The following is a 17,830-nucleotide window of genomic DNA, read 5'->3' as shown; positions in this document are numbered from 1 at the left end:
GATAACCATGGTCAAAGCAATGAATGCTTGATGAGACCCCTGGGTTAGATGAGGGTTGAGTTAGGCAAAAAGTCTCTAACCATGCCACTAAGGGTTAGTTAACCATTAATGGTTTGAAGACTTTGGGGACAAATTTATAAGTCCTTCCAAATTTGGGGGTTTTCAACAAGTTAGCTTGTTGAAGGCATAAAGGCTTTAATGCCTTTGGAAGACTTTACTCCAAATTTGAGAAGTGACCTCCTCAAATTTAGGGAAAGGGGATAATTGATGGGTTTAGGTTAATTGATTATGATTAGAGGTATTCTAGAAGAATTTAGGAAGAGGGTTAGGAGGCAAGTGGGAGACGTAGGAAAATGCAAGTGGGTGAGGAATAATAGGATTTAATTAAAATAAATTGCTTTATTTCAATTTGGTTGCAAGTTGGGGATTTAAATAAATTAGATTTATTTAATTGGGGTGAAGTATTTAATTAAATCTAAATTTAATTAAAAAGTAGAAAGAAGGGATTTAATTAAATAAAATGATTTATTCAATTAAATGATATAAAGGGCTAAAGTGAATTTAAATAAATAAATTGAATAATTTATTTAATTAAATAGAAGAATGTGGGTGATTTAATTAAATTATATTTAACAAAGGCAACTGATAGGGTTTACCGGTTAGATAGTATAGAAAGGGTTTAACCTTATACACCAGTTTATCGGTTCAACTCACATACTTACATACCGGTTTACAACATCTTCCACAAAGATCTTCCTATCGGTTACCAGACAATATCAACAATAACAATACCATTACCGATTCAATTGACATCAATGACAACATAACATATCATTAATGCAATCTTCATGAAAATGCCAACATTCATTTCTATGCATATGATGACAACTTAGCTATTCCTTTCATCCATAGCTATGATTTACCCTCTCCCAAACTTGATCCCGTCGACGAGGACATTTTGGTGTAAGAAAATACTATCAAAACTTCTTTCAAAAATATCCCTCCTAAGGATGAACCTTTCAAGAATGATGTTGATCCTTCTCCTAAAATGTACATCCCGCGTGAGGATCATTTGGTGCAAGAGGATGATTTTATTGCTACTTCCTACCTTATTTTCATTTCAATGACATTCCTTCTAGAGATTAAACATTAATGATATCCCTCTCCTTAAGTTTTTTTTACTCATGAGAATACCTTGGAGCAAGAGAATTATTCCATTAAGACTTCCCTTCATGATAATTTTCCTGCCTCTCACTTTGCTGACATCCCTTCTAGAGATGAAGTATTGATAAATTGTACTTATCCCTCTCCCAAAATTGATCCTATTCATGAAGAATTTTTGGTGCAAGAGGAATATATCACTAAAAATGTTCCCAATGTTGTCTTTCCTAAAGGTGAAGCTTTAGTAGATAAAGAAATTGATCAAGTTAATTCAATTCATGTTGTTGGTTATGTGAAGCCTAAAATTGTTGATCACCTTCTTCAAGATGACCCTCAACCTCAAAACAAACCAATGATTGTTGTTAAAAGTGGATTGAATCATCAACCAAATTATTATGTAGTATCTCACACATATAACACTCCAAACAACAATAAACCCCTCCTCAACATTTTCTTCCTTTGCCCCCTTGTCTTTTACAACATGTTGTTAGGGAGTATTATCTTGTTGAGAAACTTCATGCCACTCTAGCTAATATCTCCCTTTGGGATTTGATGCAAACTTCACTCACATACCTTGGATGCTTAAATAAGCCCTATAGAAGGAATTTGTCTCACCTTTACTAGACCAAATGATATAACAACCGTTGTTGATAGTATGCATGAAAATATTGTGCTCCACAGTCAACATGAGTTACCCTATTTGGAAATTCAAAATCAATATGATCCTCTCATGATTATTGTGCTCATCAATTGTATTTATGTAATACTTACTATAGTAAATAATGATTCAGGTCTTAATGTGTGTAGCATTGACTTGTTGCGTAAAATCAATGTGGATACTTCTCTTGTTCAAATCAATTCTCTTTCTATTCATGGCTCTGACAATGTTGGTGGATAGTCCTTAGGTACAATTACCTTACCTATTAAGGTAGGTCAAGCTATTTTACCTAAACCTATCAATGTCATGCCTGATACTTGTTGACCTATTTTAATCCATTTGATATAAATATCCACAAAAGATACTTGTGCAAAGGTTAAAGGGATAACCATGGTCAAAGCAATGAATGTTTGATGAGACCCCTGGGTTAGATGAGGGTTGAGTTAGGCAAAAAGTCTCTAACCATGCCACTAAGGGTTAGTTAACCATTAATGGTTTGAAGACTTTGGGGACAAATTTGTAAGTCCTTCCAAATTTGGGGGTTTTCAACAAGTTAGCTTGTTGAAGGCATAAAGGCTTTAATGCCTTTGGAAGACTTTACTCCAAATTTGAGAAGTGACCTCCTCAAATTTAGGGAAAGGGGATAATTGATGGGTTTAGGTTAATTGATTATGATTAGAGGTATTCTAGAAGAATTTAGGAAGAGGGTTAGGAGGCAAGTAGGAGATGTAGGAAAATGCAAGTGGGTGAGGAATAATGGGATTTAATTAAAATAAATTGCTTTATTTCAATTTGGTTGCAAGTTGGGGATTTAAATAAATTAGATTTATTTAATCGGGGTGAAGTATTTAATTAAATGTAAATTTAATTAAAAAGTAGAGAGAAGAGATTTAATTAAATAAAATGATTTATTCAATTAAATGATATAAAGGGCTAAAGTGAATTTAAATAAATAAACTAAATAATATATTTAATTAAATAGAAGAATGTTGGCGATTTAATTAAATTAGATTTAACTAAATAGAGGAATGAGAATAAAATGAACATTAAATATTCATTTAGGAATATCGTCATTTTTATATGTCTACATTTTGCCCCTCTTTTAAGTGACATGTGTGCACATGTTGATTCAAAGAAAAATGATGTGTCGTCAAAATTTGATTATGATCAGTGTGATGTCATGTCAAGATGTTCATGTCGTGTCTCAGATTTGATAAATGATGTTGATAATGCCCACTCGGGAGATGAATCAAAAATTTGAAAATTTGATTTGAGTTGATAAATTTGATTGCAATTTAAATTTTGTCTATGTTGAATGTGATAATTTGATTCATCTCCCGATAATGATGTTTGTTAGGGTTAGAAGTGAGACCACGAGCAATTTTCATGTTCCACCACGTAACCCTAATTTCCATTTACCCTATAAAAAGGTAAAAAGTGATTTATTTTGTCTCATTTGTGCTTTTTGACTTGGAGAAAGTGACATTTGGAGAGAAATTCAAGATGTCGGTTCCCTTTGCTTCTCATCGATTCAAGCACGTTCAGAGGTATCGGAGGCCCCCCACGTATGGACCACCGGTAAGTCATCATTTTTTACCCCTTTTTTTATTTTTGTTTTGTAGTTTTTGATCATGTTTTTCATTTTTTGCACGTGGATTTAATGGTTTAGCACGTTGGGTAAAAATTGCAGCGCACACAATAAGTAGCATAGCGCGTAGCATCCTAGGAACTAGGGTAGCGTCCAGGTAGGTTAGAATAGCGTAGAGGGGGGGTAGGATAGCGCATAGTCATAGTTTAGCGCAGAGGGTGCACAAGGTAGCGCATAGGGGGAAGCGGGTAGTACATCGCTCAGACCTAGCCCTTAGGGTTAGCCAGGGTTCGCATGGGTAGGTTAGGGTAGCGCGTAGGTGTGACATGGCACATAGGGTTAGGTTTGTAGCGCAGGGCTAGATTAGGGTAGCGCGTAGGGGTTTTTAGAGCGTCAGGTGTTTTGGGTGGCGCATTGATAGATCAGGGTAGCACATAGGTGTGTTTTAGCGCGTAGGGTGCATGTGGTAGTGCATAGAGATTGTTGGATAGTGCACGCAGAGCAGTGTAGTGCGTGGATAAAAGTTTCTAGCGCGTGGGCAGAAAAATTTGGGGAAAGTTGGATTTTGGTGAAGATTATGAGATGAAGAAAGATAGGTAGGTGTTTGCCAGTTTTGTTGGGATGGGTATTATAGTTAGTCTGCATGTCTGCTGTCGTTGTTTTGATAATTTGTCCAATATGAGTTTTGATATGGTGTTTTTGATATGAATTTATGAGATAACTTGATTTGATTTGCAATGTTTCAAGTTGACATTGATCTGATATTGATATGATATGATGTGGATTTGATATGGATTTGTGATGTGATATGAACTTGATTTGATTTGCAATGTTTCAAGTTGATATAAATGTGGGACTTGAGTTATTTTTCAAGTCGATATGGTTGTGGAACTTGAGTTGTGTTACAAGTTGATATGAATGTGAAACTTGAGTTGTTTTACAAGCTGATATGAATGTGAAACTTGAGTTGTGTTACAAGTTGATATGAATGTAAAACTTGAGTTGTTTTACAGGTTGATATGATATGATATGGATATTGATTTGATATGATATGGAACTTGATTAGATTTTCAATGTTTCAAGTTGATATGGATATGATGTGGATTTGATATGGAAACTGATATTGGACATGGTTTGCTTGTGAGAGGAGCGGCTTGGGGTTGTGCAGTCGTGAGAGCAACTTTTGAGACTGTGGTCATTGATACCATGATTGACACAGGTAGACAGGGATATCATTGAGAGGTGTGGACTATCCTCTTTGTTGGAGATGCCCTGATATATCATTAATTGGGGTTTATTGACCACTTTAGCCGAGAGGTGGCATTGTGACACCAACAACTTTCATTTGGCGACAAGTGAGATGACAATGACACCTGAGGATTGCTAACGGATTCTGTGGATTCCTGTGGTAGGTGCACTTTTACCATATGAGTAGACCGAGGAGGGTGGGACAGAGGCTCTGCGTTGGATATTATAGGATGATATAGTTTGCGGATATGAGATCCCCTGGCAGGAGTTCATTGATTTGGATTACGCTCCTCTACCATTAGTGCTGGCAGGATTCATAGGTGGTTTCTTATGTCCCAACCGTAGGTCGAAGGGATTGGTAGTAGGGTGGGGGTTAGTCCTAGAGGACATGGTGACACAGGGTCACCGATTTGCATGGAGTCTGCTATGTTGGCCCACTTATATAGGGATCTACATCAGGTGGTTTACTTGGGATACAATAGTCTCTCAACTGGGGTCATATTGCTACAAGTATGGGCATGGGAGCATATTCCCACAGCTAGGCCACTTGCGGACAAAGATAAGCCAGTTGGTCATGCGTATGCGTATGGATACAGAGGGATAGTTGTCCAGTGTAAGCTGGGCAAACTAGAGCATTGGAGGCGAGTGCTAGATGATATTGATACAGTTGTCTGGAGACTGTATACGGATTGCGAGGTATGGGAAGTGGATGGGATGGAGATGCCCTATGTCTATATGTCTTGATTTCTGATAGGGTGGACACCCTTTGTTATTGAGAGGTTCCTGCACAGTCAAGTGTTGCAGCAATATGGATGACAACTGGGGATACCATAGGGAGCATGCATGTATGCTCGATGGAGACAAAATGTACAAGAGTGGGGACCCACTATTGATAGTGTGGCTATGGTTGAGGATTTCTTTCACCTAGCCGACCAGATATGGGACTATGCCTACGAGATAGTGGATGCGGGGATGACCGATGAGTTTGCAGCACTCTTTGCGGCTCATGTTGTGGCTAGGATATCGGATCCAGCGAAGATGATTCTTGCTTTTGATGATGACGAGGATGAGTAGGCTGAGAGGCTAGGAAGACGAGGAGAGGAGGGAGAGGAGCTGGATGAGGGAGGTGGGGATGGTGGAGGTGATGACTGTGGAGATGGTAGAGGAGGTGGTCAAGGTCGGCGTGTGGATAGGGGGAAAGTTGATCAAGGGAGGAGAGGGGATAGAGGTGGAGCTGGTGGTGACAAAGAGATATGGGTGGAGAGAGTAGTGCAGTGGGCTGCGGGTGATACAGGGAGGGGAGGTTTGGCTATTGGAGCTGGTACGATATAAGAAGAAATAATACAGCTTTCTTGAAACTGAATGTACATGTTTTAGAGAAGATACACCACATTGCAAATTTTTATCTATGTCTTTGTTGTTTTTTTTGACATGTATGCCAAAAATCAAAGCTACACATCTTAGCTTCTAATTCTTTTGAATGACTGTATGCACAAATGGACACATGCAAGTGATTGTTTGATAAATTTTCTAACAAAGTGTCATTTCAATGATAAAAATATAGAATGATGAACTCTTTAGGGGCGAGATATGGGTTATATATCCATCTTGGGTTTTATATGTATAAAGAATTTTAATATCATATTCATTACATGTTAAAATGAGATGCATAACTATTCATTATTTGAATACTTGAGGAAGTTTGCTTGACCTTTGCCTCAAAGCTTTCTGATTTGAGGTTGAAGGAGAGTGAGTGTAATCCAAATTACAAGCATGTAAATGTGTACCAAAGACCTACAAGTACCAACAAAGTGGCCTGATCCCAACTAAGACGAGAAGATATAATTTTGACTAGCATAATGTTTGAGAAAGATACAAGTAATGCAAAAAAATAGTTGGGAAAGGATCTTACAAGGTAAGAAATAATAGTCCAACATTATGCACTGTCAACTATGAAGGCAATCTCAAAGGGACAATAGGAAAATGAATTGTGATAAAATAAAATGTTTCTTTGAAGGATATATAGTCGATGTAGGATAGACTTCCCTTGACACTAAATAGTGGAAAGATAATGCAAATGACCATGATAATCATATCATGAATGGACAATAGATTAAGGACATCAAGCATAACCATGACATAGTTAGTCATGATAGCACCAAGGATGGTGATTTCATACTTAATCAAAGGAAAATGTGACTGATGAAGGTGTTAATCCTATGAGGATCTAGTTAATACTGAGAGGGGGAATGAATCGGTATTAAGACCAATTGAAACTTTAAACTCATAATCAAACTAGTCTCATATCTGAAACCATTTAACAAATATCTCAACTTCTTTAATCGAAGCTAATAACCTCTTTATCAGATTTGCTTAACACACTAATCAAATCATTTACCATATCTATCAATACTTTCACCACCAAAGAAATCATATAAAATTGATCATTTACCAACTCATTAACCTTATCAATCAGATCAAATACTTTCTCAAACAGCTTCTTATTAGTACTGGTAACCTCTAATAAATTTCTGATAAAACATCATAACCGGTGTCTCTCAAAAAATGCATGAAATGAAACATAAACAAGAACATCACATGAACACCATAAGTTTTTGACGTGGAAACCCAAATAGGGAAAACCCACAGTGGGAGTTGGCACCCAAAAACATTTGTACTCTTTCAAAGTATGCCCTGTTAGGAGCTTACAATATGCCCGGTTAGAAGCAGACCCTGTTTGGAGTCACCCGGTTAGGGGATTTGCCTAGCAGCTCGATTAGGAGCTTGATGATTTGTTAGGATCAACCTCATGAGGATTTAAAACTCTTTTGAGATCTACCCTGTTAGGAGACTTAAATGTTTAAGGCCTATTAGGACCTACACGGTTAAGGTATTTAACCTGCTGCAACTATTAGGGAACAACAGTAAGAAAATGATATGTTACTTGCACTTCTCTGCTTGCTTGGTTAGATCTAGTTATAAACAACACTCTGCAACTCTCAAGAAGATCTCATACTTAACTTGGATGACTTAACACATTCTCTAAGACCACCGACACCATAAACATCAATTGTGTCATCCCAAATAGCCATCTCAACTAGGTCTGCCACAAAACCTAATTACATCATGAATTTACAATTCAAATCATAAGAGATCATCACAGATCATTACAACAAATTACAATATAATATCAATCATTGGTTGATCATAACCCATCATGGAAATTCGATCTGTACCAAAGTCAAACCCTCAAAACACTCTACTAACTAGCATTTCACTAATTCTCAAGAAAATATTTCTTTAATCGTGTAAAAATAGAAATTAAATCTTTCACGTGGGTTGTGTTGTGTTACCAACTTAATGTAGACTTGTTGTTGATCACCGTCATAACATAAATCATTACCGGTTTGATGATTTCTTCACCGGTCTTAAACCCTAGTAAAACCTTCGCAAAACTTCATCAGAAAATTGAAACACACCTTTCAGTAAACTCCACAAGTTCTGGTTCTAGTCACATACACCTTTCCATAATACAAGTTCACCATCCAAACCTCAAATCACCCATCATCGTCGATCGACTGATCCAGTCAAAACAACTTTGCTTTACTGGTTAAAGTCCTATTTCACAGCCTTTAGTTCACTGTCGATAAACCCTATCTTCCAGTAAACCAAATCACTAAGATGAAAAAACAAGACATCGAGAACATCAGTTTCCAGCAATGACAACACAAATAACTGATCATGGCATCTATTGATAGAATCTCAATCTCTTCATCACAAATAGACTTCTATCCTTTACCGGTGTAGTCATCCATCTTCAATTGCATCACCTCATCATCAGTTATGCCAAATGCCAATAGAAGGAAGGGTCTTTGAGAAGAGATAGTAATCAAAGGTCTATCATAAGTAGTGCAATGAATTTAGTTTGTGCCAGTGATGGTGAAGGAGATGGCCATAGAGAAAGATATTGCTCAGGAAAAAGAGAGGACTATCACCATTAGAACCGTCATGATATGTGACAGAGATGCTCAAAGTCAACAATCATATGAAAGGGAAACGATATAACAAGGTAAGCATGATATTCATGAAGAGACATAGAGCATGATATGAACAAGATTTTAGTTAAATGTATGTGGGGTGAGTTTAGACAAACACTAGTACAAGGACATTTACCTAGAAGCTTTGTTGATAATAGACAACTTTCATGACTATCATAGTGAAGAAGATGACTCTATAGTAACAACAAACAAGTGGCAATTAATAATCCTTAATGACCTCCTACCGATTTTCAAACTTTTCCCACATGACCTATATGCATGGAGAGTGGATTGGAGTAGTTTGGGTAGTTAGAGGGCATTCATGACAGTAGTGAAGACTTGTCCATCTATCTAGGAGGTATTTTGACCAATTAGCCACCTATCCAAGAGAGTGGAGACAAAATTTGCAAATATCAAGGAGTTCTTGGAGCAAATTTAGGAACTTTTTCTATTGATAGAGCCAAATGCAAAATAGATCACTTATTCCTAAACACGACCTAAAAGCAACTTATAAGGATTCAAAACTAGAGATTTTGTTTTCAATGCCAAGTGAAGGTTAGCTACTTTGTCAAGCAAGTGAATATCATTAATTTTCCTTTAAGGCTCTCCTTTTCTTTCTCACATTGGCTACAATGTAAATACTACACTAGCAATAGAAATGGGGGGAGTTCTTTATTTTTTGCTAGGGGTTGTAATTATCAAAAAAATTGCCAACTAAAAGAATTGTATGTAACCCCAAACCAGTTATTTTTTTGACTGAAATAACATGTATTTTGTATAACCAAAGTATTATCAGATATGTATTACTGATTACATCACCTTTTAGTCAATAAAAATCAATCTTTACCTTCTAAACATCTATTATCTTGTGTGTCAATATTATGATCGATAGTATTTTTCTGATTTTATTTGTGAGATCCTTGAATATTAGCCTCATTATAACACCTTGAAACAAAGAAAACATATAATTATATAGGTTGTAAACTATGAAGTGAAGTTCTATCAAGCCTTAGTTGTGAAAAGTATATCTTTTCCCACTCAGAATTGTGAGAATTTTGTCTTCTTTACAAATCATTGAGGTATGGGTGCATGAAATGTATGAGTTGTGTGAACAAATAGTTGAGTATTGAAACAATTATGTGTCAAATAGTAATATGAATCTAAGAAAAAATTTGGTGCATCACCTATTTAGAGTTTAGATTTTGTTACACGTTCCTCTTTTCATTTTTCTCACTTGAAATAGTTTTAGGTGAAGTATCCAAAGTGAACCAACCCTCTCAGGAGGTTGACCTCTTCTTATAGGTTACCCACAACCTTAAAGGTCATCCCATGTTTCACTAGAATGGTTGAACTGATGAAATAGCTCTGATTCTGGGCAGACAACTAAGAGGGGGGTGGTGAATCAGTTGTCACAAAAACTTACGGAATTTAAACTTATTCTCAAATTTGATAATTAAACATGAAAGCATAAATGAGCAACACAACATGAGCACACATAACACCAAGATTTTTGATGTGGAAAACCCAATCAAGAGAAAAACCACGGTGTGAACCTACCCATAATATAATGATACTCTCCTAGAAGTATTTGAAATATTACAATAGGGAATGCACATGCATTCAGGCACACTTCCTAGAGCTCACTACTAGAAACAACAAGGGCTACAACCCAGGGAAGACTTACTGTCTTACAAATAGATTCAGATCACATTTGAAAGATCATGAAATGAATAATAGCATCTCTTAATGTTTGGTTACAGTTTCAGTTAAACACATAACAACTTCCTTTTCACTCTTTTTTGCCTCCGAAAGATTAATACATTATTTGCACATACATTTGATTTGCATTCATACACAACACCTCTCACTCACAACACACTCAATTACAAAGATATGAAATTTATTTATACATGACATCAACATTGTGAGGATCATCAAGCTCGGCTCAAAACTCACCACCTAATTACAAAAATATAACCATACACGCTACAAAAATCACATGTGGACCAAGGAATGTTGGCTAAGACATAGCACAGACCCAGATCACACGCCTTGAATATGAAACAACTCCAAGAATTATGCATCGAACATCTACAACATGCTACAAGCATTTGGTCGGCCACAAATATGAAGAACACTAACACACCATAAAAAATCATCGATTACGCACACAACAATAAATGCACACCACCAACACAAAAGGCACACGATCTAGAAACATCCACAAGCACCATGAATTACCACCACAACATCCACAATAACTCAAATTACTAGAATCACATCATCATTAAACCGAACCTCAAGAATACTAACTGTAATTACTGTCAACCTCGAAAAATAACCTACAAAGCTCCAAACCACAAACCACTTGAATTGAAGATACACACCAATGACTCAAACATTCCTTAAAATCCACAAATTAAGAAATTACAATGCAAAGAAATGCAAATCAAATTGCTAACACTCTGCCATCACAAAACAACTAAAAAACCAGCCACAACACAGATATCCATAACTCTGCAAATCTTCATGCAGACCACTGAAAATTATATTGAATCATATATACACAATCCTCTACAAACCCTTCAATCTGCAAACTTTGATCATCAACTTGCTGAACAAAATAACTCACTGAACTTCACTGCATCACTGTCATAGATAGACAAATATGTTGACATCAATGACAACACATCTCTCATATATCTCTTAAGTAAATATTTGCATCATACTTACAACAATCTCCAACAATCTCCCCCTTTGGCATTGATGGCAACATATGATGTGAAAAACAATCAATGACAAAGAAATCAACAACTCTCTCATATTACTATCTTCCCCTAAAATCCCTCTCTCCCAACACATTTTTTCACATGAATATCTCCCCCTTTGACACCAATGGCAAAGATACATATTTGCAATCAAAATTTAAAAAATGACTTACTGACTACTCCCCCTGAGTAGCAACATCCACTCATCAATTTAGATCAAAAGATATGACTGTGAAATGCACTAGATTGATGTATACAAATACATCTTAGTTCTGATCGAGAGGGGAAATCATCCCTAACTTCCCTCTGAGATACTCAAAAGTATCCTTAGGCAAAGGCTTCATGAAAATATCTACAATTTGTTCCTTTGTAGGCACATACTCCAATCTGACTTCCTTCTCATTTACCTTGTCTCTCAAAAAGTGAAACTTGATTGCTATATGCTTAGTCTTTGAATGGAACACTGGATTCTTAGAAATGTTAATTGCACTTGAATTTTCATAGTAGATAGCAATAGGCTCATCATACACAACTCTGATATCTTTCAACATCTGCCTCATCCATACCACTTGAGTACAATTGTTAGCAACAAGAATATGTTTTGCCTCTGCAATAGATAGAGAAATTGAATTATGTTTTTTGCTCAACCAAGAAACCAATCTTTTTCCCAAGAAATATGCACCACCACTAGTACTCTTCCAATCATCTACATTTTCTACCCAATCAACATCAATAAAAGCACTCAAAGTAAAATAATCATGTTTAGGATACCATAAAACAAAATCAACAGTTCCTTTCAAATATCTAAATATTCTTTTAACAGCTACAACATGAGATTCCTTAGGATCATCTTGAAATCTAGCAACAAGACAAACAACATTCATGATATCCGGTCATCTGAGTTAAATATAGTAATCCACCAACTATAGATTTGTATCTAGTCTTATTTTATTTAGGGGAATCATCATCCTTAGTCAACTTACATCTAGTCACCACAGGAGTTCCAACTAGCTTTGTATCCTCTAAACCAAACTTCTTCAACGGCTCTTTCACATACTTGGATTGAGATATAAAGATCCCTTTTTCTAAATTTGTGATTTGCAATCCTAGAAAGAATTTCATCTCTCCAATCATACACATCTCAAACTCATTCTGCATTTCATTAGCAAACTCTTTGCACAAACTATCATTTCCTCTGAAAATAATGTCATCAACAAAAACTTCAACAATCAGAATCTAATCATGGTCAATCTTGAAATACATATGACTATGAGTAGTACCTTTATTAAATCCAAGCTTTGCTAGATACTTATCCATCTGGCATAGCATGCTCTTGGTGCTTGCTTCAATCCGTACAATGCTTTCTTCAACCGACACACCATATCCCTTTGACCAGTTAACTAAAATCCATTTGGTTTCTCTATATACACCTCTTCTTTCAATTCTCCATTTAGGAATGTGGACTTGACATCCATTTGATAAATTTTGAAATCCTTGTAAGCAACATAAGCAAGAAATAATCTAACAGCTTCAATCCTTTCCACCAAAGAAAAAGTCTCTTTCAAAATCAATTCCTTCCATTTGAGAATATCCTTTGCAAACACGTCTTGCTTTGTTCCTAACAACTTCAGCTTGCTCATTCAATTTGTTCCAGAAGACCCATTTAGTTCCAATTACATTTTTGTCTTTATGTCTAGGAACAAGAATCCATGTATTATTCTTTTCAATCTGATTTAATTCTTCTTCCATTTCTTTTACCCAATGTTCATCTTTACATGTTTCATTCACATCTTTAGGTTCAATCTTAGAAATCAAACAATATTCAACCTGATCTTTTGTAATTCTTATTCTAGTCTAAACACCTTTATTTCTATCTCCTATAATATGATTTTCAGAATGATTCAATCTTACATACTTGGGAGCCTTAATATTTTCTTGAATTTCAGACTCTTGAGCTCTTTCTTCTGCACTTGCACTAGTTCTTTCACCTCAATTCATTGGATTCACCAGAACGATCTAAAATTGATTGTGGATCTGAGGTTTCTTCCCTTTGTTTTCACTATCACTTTAATCATCTGAATCATATCTGCAAGATCCATTTACTGTCTCTCATTTCTTTCATCTTTCATCAACCCTAACATTTGCACTCTCAACTATCTTTCTCAGTCTCTTGTTATAACACTCGTAGGCCTTGCTTTTAGTAGACTAACCAAGAAATATTCCTTCATCACATATAGCATCAAACTTCCCTTAATCTTTATCCCTTTTGATATATAATTTACTTCCAAAATTTTTGAAATATTTAATGGTTGGAACATGACCGAACCATAATCCACAAGGAGTTTTACCGGTATCACCTTTGATATGCACCCGGTTAAGAGTGTAAATAACAGTACTCACAAATTCTCTCCAATAAACACGTGAAACATTTCCTTGCAACATCATTTTCCTTGCATCTTCCTAAATGGTTCTGATCTTCCTTGCCACAACTCCACTTTGTTGAGGGGTTCTTAGAGAAAATAATTGTCTTGTTATCCCATGTTCTTCACAAAATGCATTAAACTCACTGGAAATGAATTCACCGCCTTTGTCAGATCAAACACTTCATCTTGAGACATGTCTCAGTCTCAACCATATCTTTGAAAAATTTTAACTTCTCTAAAACTTCAAACTTCTCCCTTAAGAGAGTAACCCACATCATCCTTGAATAATAATAAATCATTAATATGAAATATATGTCTCCTTGCAAGCTTCTAACTCAAGAAGGTCCACACCAATCAGTATGCACAAGATCCAATAATCCATTAGAAAAATGCTTCTTACCCTTGAAAGAAATTTTGGTTTATTTTCCTAACTAGCATTCCTTGCACATAGGGTTAGCAGCTTTCATCAACTTAGGAAGATCTCTCACAACCTGAGTAGAACTTATCTTAAGAATGCTATCAAAATCCACATGACACATCCTTTTATGCCACAACCAACTTTCATCAACTTGATAAATCAAACATCTTTTACTAGATCTATTCAAGTGAAAGATATTACGTTAGTCTTTGTACCTGATGCAATCTCAATTTCGGAGCTACCCAAGATTCTACACATTCCATTCTTCAACTAAGGATCATAACCCTTGTCCACCATCTATCCAACACTCAAAAGATTGTGCTTTATGACTTCTACATTCAAGACATCATCAGTATTGTGCTTACTATAGATAAAATCTACATCTTCAGGGAATTATGCTTGGAGGCATTGGTCGAGACATGTGAAAATTAGTCCAAAAGAGATCCAGAACTGTGCAGAGGTGATGGACCAGTCAAAGGTGAGAAAACCAAAAATCCATAATTTTGGGTATTTTATCTGTGTTTTAGTAATTTGCATTTTTGGAGGCCTTCAGAGCAAAATTTTGGGTTGAAACTGTCGCCGATCCCTTAGTTCAATAGCCAAAGGAATGGTGTTGAGGAAGTGAAACTATATCTTTTGAAGACCTTTTTGACAGTGTAAGCGGTTTTAAATTTCAACCACCAAATGGAAAGTTATGATTTCACCAATTCAAGACCATGTTGTTGTTGTTCGCAGAGAATACTTATGAGTGCACCATGTGTCAGCATGGCACAGTTTTTAGCAAGCCCATGGCTTCTCACTTTATCAAAGGCACGTGGGAATTCCATGTGTCGGCATTGTGGGGTTCTGAAAAGAAAAGGGAGAAGAAGGCTCTAAAAGCCCTTCCAACATGCCACATGTCATTAAAGTGCAAGCCCAGAGATGTTTTGAGCCTGAGGAGATTTCAAAATAATGCCTTTTTTTCTTTCAAGGGAGGAAGACCACAGAAGGCATTGTGTGGTGAAACCAGAGCATGAATTCAAAAGAAGCCCACGTGATGAGGCAGTTGCAACAAAAAAGGGATAATTTCCAAGTGGCGTTCATGTCGTGGGCATGAAAGGGGAATAATCATTACAATCTAGACAACTGCAACAACCTCCATGATGATGGTGGACATGCAATAGATCTGGAGGAGTTTTTTTTAGTTTCAACCACTGTTTCAGATCACAGAGGTTTTCTCTATATAAGCCTGAGGGTGCATTGTAAAAAGGGGTTCCCAATTGTTTACCAATTTTGAAGAAGAAGAACACTTAGAAAATAGCTACGATTTTAGTTCAGACATTAGCATTGTAATTAGTCAATTGATAGAAAGAAAACATATCAGATTGTGCTTAGTTTGCCTCTGGTGTATGTTTATTTCTGTTTTATGGATGAATTTGTAGCTCTGTATCATTTCAAATGAATGTAACCTCTACCATGGATTATGTAAGGAACCGGAAGGGCAACTGAGAGGGGGGGGGGGGGTGAATCAGTTGTCAATGAATTTCAACCCAATTATAACTTAATCAAACTTGATACTTAATACCAGTAAACCAAACTTAATGTTGGTTGATATATTAGCATTTAATATTAATACCTGTGAAACTTAACGCATAAAACAGAAAGAAAAACAACATCCACAACACATTACACAAAGTTTTTAATGTGGAAACCCTGTAAGGGGAAAATACACGGTGGGAAACCTTACCCACAATCAGATGATACTACTGCAGATAGTAAGAGTATACAAATGGGGTATGCACATGCAGAAAGGCCAACTGTCTAGAGCACACTGCTCAAATGGGAGTCACAATGACTACAGTAGGATGGTTAAATCCTAGAATAATGTACGCCTCAAAATAGCATCTCCAATGCTGGATTTAGTACCAGTTAAGCTCTTATAAACACTTTCAAACCTTTCTTGAACCTTCTCTATGGTCCTCTCATATGATCTTCAATTTTTGTACATACCATGTTACAATACCATAACCTTACATACCACGCATTTTCTATATCTCATCTCACAAATGAGATTTTACATATATACAAAACCAAAGACCAGACGTGTAGGTCGGTTCACTAAGAATATTACAATTTAAATCAATTACAAATAAGTCAAGATGTGATGCATCATGTCGGCTCAATACATTTATAACAATATCTAATCAATAAATCATCTTCATAAAATGTCGTGCTGATCTGGAATAGATAACGAATACCGGTCCATAACATAGACCAATTTGCCAATAACAACAAATGTGTCAACCCGATTAGACCAATAACCAAAACACCAAAACCAAGTATCCAAAGCATGTCCTCAACATAATCAAGTGATCTCCAGATGATAACAAGTCATCATTAGTGTCAGTGAACAATATAACCCATTGGTGATCAATATACTGGTGATTGTGCATAAGTCATTGAACTTGTTGGTGAACACAATGTGTCGATTCAACATAACCATAGATCTCCAGATGGATAAGTGTTGACATTAATGAAAAAACTAATGCAACACATCCATAATACCAAAAATCTCCCCCTTTGGCATTGATGGCAACACTAGATGGAAAAACATCTAAGTGCCAAAATAGAATGCCAAAAACCAAAAACCAACAATCTCCAGAATAGATCAATACTAGAAATTAAAATACAAATGTATATCTCTCCCAATGAAATAATGTCTCCAAAAGAATAATCTCTCCCCCAAGGATAATGTTTTTCCATAGATATCTCTCCCCCTTTGACATCAAATGCCAAAGCAATAAAAAAAATACCAGAACATACAACCAACTAATAGAACCAACTACTCCCCCTGAGAAGTATCTCTCCTCCCTCAAAGTCGAAAAAAGAATTCTCTGTTAATTTCTTTCGATTTGATGCCAATCTCCAATTGTCTAAGTCTCTACCAGTGAGGGTATTACCCCAAGCTTCTCTCTGAGATATTCAAAGGTTTCCTTAGGCAAAGGCTTAGTAAAGATATCTACAATCTGCGCTTTAGTATTTACATAAACCAATTTCACTTCATTTGCTTCAACATTCTCTTTCAGAAAATTATATTTGATAGAAACATGTTTAGTCTTAGAGTGAAATACCAGATTCTTTGATATATCAATTGCTGTTGAATTATCACAATAGATGATTATAGGCTCTTTGCATTTTACCTTTATGTCCTTCAACATTTTCTTAATCCATAATACCTGAGTACAATTAGTTACTACTGCAACATATTTAGATTCTGCTATTGATAATGATGTACAACTCTATTTCTTGCTTAACCAAGAAATCAATCTGCTACCAAGGAAGAATGCTCTGCCAGTGGTACTCTTTCTTTCATCTACATCTCCAGCCCAATTTCCATCTGTGTATGCACATAAATCAAAATTTTCATCTTTAAGATACCATAAACCAAGATTTTTTGTGGCTTGTAGATACTGGAAAATCCTTTTTACTACTGATTCGTGATTTTCTTTAGGATTACTCTGAAGTCTTGAAACAATACATACTAAATTCA

Source organism: Cryptomeria japonica, chromosome 3, assembly GCF_030272615.1.
Source record: "Cryptomeria japonica chromosome 3, Sugi_1.0, whole genome shotgun sequence".
Classification (NCBI taxonomy): Eukaryota; Viridiplantae; Streptophyta; class Pinopsida; order Cupressales; family Cupressaceae; genus Cryptomeria; species Cryptomeria japonica.
This window is presented reverse-complemented; position numbering follows the sequence as displayed.